This window comes from Nerophis lumbriciformis, linkage group LG24 (assembly GCF_033978685.3).
Source record: "Nerophis lumbriciformis linkage group LG24, RoL_Nlum_v2.1, whole genome shotgun sequence".
Classification (NCBI taxonomy): domain Eukaryota; kingdom Metazoa; phylum Chordata; class Actinopteri; order Syngnathiformes; family Syngnathidae; genus Nerophis; species Nerophis lumbriciformis.
Genome location: NC_084571.2, coordinates 22603785 through 22607500, shown reverse-complemented (window position 1 = coordinate 22607500; position 3716 = coordinate 22603785).

Genomic DNA, 3716 nt, shown 5'->3' with positions numbered 1-3716 from the left:
GGTTGGCTTGTCGATGTGGGCCTGGGGTGCCCTTGCGCTCTGCCGCGCCGCCCTTCGCGCCCGGTGTCAAGCCGTCATCTGGCGCAGGCGTGTTGGGAGTTGTCTTTGGGTGACGGGGGTGCGCGGCCGGACCTGTGGGGATTGGGGCAGGAGATCGGCTGGTTCTCAGTGGGCAGTGGGTGCCGGGACTTGATCACTGTCCCGCCGCCCTGTGTATGGATTTGTTGTTGTATGTATATGTGTGTGTATATATGTGTGTGCATGTATGAGTATAGGTATGTGTGTGTTTATAGATGTGTATGTGTATGTATATATGCGTATGTGCGTATATGTATGTATATATGTGTGTATGTGTATGTAGGTATATATAAATATTTATATATATATATATATATATATATATATATATATATATATATATATATATATATATATATATATATATATATATATATATATATATATATATGTATATATATATATATGTATATATATATATATATATATATATATATATATATATATATATATATATATATATCCATCCATCCATTTTCTACCACTTATTCCCTTTTGGGGTAGCGGGGGGCGCTGGAGCCTATCTCGGCTACAATCGGGCGGAAAGCGGGGTACACCCTGGACAAATCGCCACCTCATCACAGGGCCAACACAGATAGACAGAAAACATATATATATATATATATATATATATATATATATATATATATATATATATATATATATATATATATGGAAGAGTGGCCGTGCGCGACCCGAGGGTCCCTGGTTCAATCCCCACCTAGTACCAACCTCGTCATGTCCGTTGTGTCCTGAGCAAGACACTTCACCCTTGCTCCTGATGGGTGCTGGTTAGCGCCTTGCATGGCAGCTCCCTCCATCAGTGTGTGAATGTGTGTGTGAATGGGTAAATGTGGAAGTAGTGTCAAAGCGCTTTGAGTACCTTGAAGGTAGAAAAGCGCTATACAAGTACAACCCATTTATCATTTATTTATCATTTATATATACGTGTATGTGTGTGTATATATATGTAAGTGTATATGTATATATGTGTGTATGTATATATTTGTGTATATATATATATATATATATATACGTGTATGTGTGTGTATATATATGTATGTGTATATGTATATATGTGTGTATGTATATATGTGTGTATGTATATATATATATGTATGTATGTATATTTCTGGGGGTACGCTCTGGGCCTGCTTTTCAGGCGGGGGTTGGCGCCTCAGGCTACTGCATCCGGACTGCGTGTCTGGAGCTCCTGGGTCCCACCGTCCATCCCTTCCGGGTGTCCGTCTTGGTTGGGGCCTGCTGGGTCTAGTCCCTGCATCTATTGTGGTAGCTTGGTGCTGCAAGGTATTCCAAGGTGCTGCGAGTCGGCCAGCTGCTGGGGTAGTGACCTTGTGTGTCAGCATGTCTGTGATCTTCTTTTAATTATTTATTTTGTATTTATTTATTTATTCATTTATTTTTTGAATGTTTATTTTCTATTTTTTAAATATATAATTATTATTATTATCATAATAATAATTATTATTATTATTTATTTATTTATTTATTTAAAAAAATATTTATTTTATTAATATAATTTTTTTATTTTCACCCTCCCTCAGGGGGGAGATCGACAGGGTGGTTGCTGGTTGTTCCATCTCCATCGTTGGGGTCCCTGCGGGTGGGGTGGGTGGTTCCCGTGGCCCCGTGCTGGGCGGTCCTGCGGCGGTCGGCTTGGGTGGGGTGGCCGGGGGCGGACCGCACCGTACTCTCCAGGGGCGGGGGGTGGGCTCGTGGGGGCCCGGTTGCTGGTGGGGCGGGGGCGGTCTTTCCGTCTGGTTGTGGGGGGTCTCTGGGACCCCCGGGCGGGGCGTGCCGCCTTTCTGCCCGTGTGGGGTGTGGTCTCTTGCTGGCTTGAGGTCTGGCTGTCCCCTGCTTCTCTCGTGCCTTGTCCTCTGCCGGGTGCGTCTGTCTGCGGCCTGCTGCTGGCTCTTACGGGCGGCACATTGGGCCTGGCTCTGGGGTTCCTGTCGCTGGCCGGCCTGGCTGCGTGGGGCCGGTGGTCCCTGGTTCCCTGGGCACCACACCTGCTGTTTGTGGGTTGGGCTCTCTGGGTGGCTGGGCCGTACTCTGGCTCCCACACACACTGGTAGTCAAATATATTGTACATACAAATACACATATACTCACATACACACCGTTATTCATACATACATACATACATACATGCATACATACATACATACATACATACATACATACATACATACATACATAAGTACCTACTAGAGATGCGCGGTTTGCGGACACAACCGCGGAGTCCGCGGATTATCCGCGGATCGGGCGGATGAAATTAAAAAAAATAAGATTTTATCCGCGCGCGGGTCGGGTCGGGCGGATTAATTAGATTTTTTTATTTTTTATTTTTTTATTTTTTTTTGCGGGTGGCAGTTAAACCAATTCGGAAATATATATACATAGTTAAATGTTGTTACCCACATACGAAAAACGATTAGGCACCTGCTGCATATGCCACAACAGAAGGAAAAAAAAGAAAAGAGATGGACACTTTTACGGAGCGGAGAAGGGACGCCTCGCCGGGGTCCGGGACCGAGGCCCCTTCCCCCGAGAGGGCCCCACCGGGAGCCGTAGCTGAGGCGATCCGCGAGAAGGGCCCGACGCACGTCCAGGGTCACTACCGCGCCCACCGCACCGACACCCCGCCTCGTCCGCTTTCGCCGCGGCCGGCGTCACGCGCAGCAGGTAAGCAGCTTACCTGCCCGCCACCCCCGTGGCCGGGGGCTCGTAACATGGGTCACTCCGCGCGCTCCGCCCGCGCAGCTTACCTGCCCGCCACCCCTGTTGCCGGGGGCGCGTAACAGGGGTCACTCCGCGCGCAGTGCGCTCACGAAAGGGGTGGGGCTCACCCTGGTTGATATAGAGAGCAGGACGGTGGCCATGGAAGTCGGAACCCGCTAAGGAGTGTGTAACAACCCACCTGCCGAATCAACTAGCCCTGAAAATGGATGGCGCTGGAGCGTGGGCCCATACCTGGCCGTCGCCGGCAGCGAGACGCGCTTGGAGGTGCGCTCAGCGCGGCTCCCATATGATTGCGCACTGGTGTGCGTTTGGGTCGTGACAGCGTGGCACGCGCAAGTCTGTGCTGCATTGGATCAGTCTCCTTTCTTTAACAGGCAAAAGCTTTATAACCTCACCATACCTGCCAACTTTTAAATCAGAAAAACCTAGTAGCCAGGGTCCAAGGGCCGCAGGCCCCGGTAGATCCAGGACAAAGTCCTGGTGGAGGGTTCAGGGCTTCGCCCCCCAACGCAAAATGATTATTAGCATTCAGACAGGTTAAAATGTTGCTAAAACCATCACTTTTCTATCAGTCACAGTGACTTTTCAAAACAAAAATATTACAGCAAAAATCATATGGGTTGATTGACATGTTTATTCTGTAAGCTAACTTCAATAGTTTGAAATTATTTTGACAGTTAATGCCAGTTATTCTGTCAACCTTTCACAAAACTTCAATTTGTTAATTGAAAGTATAAATAGTATAAACACTTTTAACAGTATGTCGTGCTGTGAAATACAGCCGACAGGATTGCGCACCAAACACGAAGCAAGGCCATGGTGCAGGAGAACAAAGGACTTCTTTCATTTAAGGTTTGTGATAAACCATCAAACTC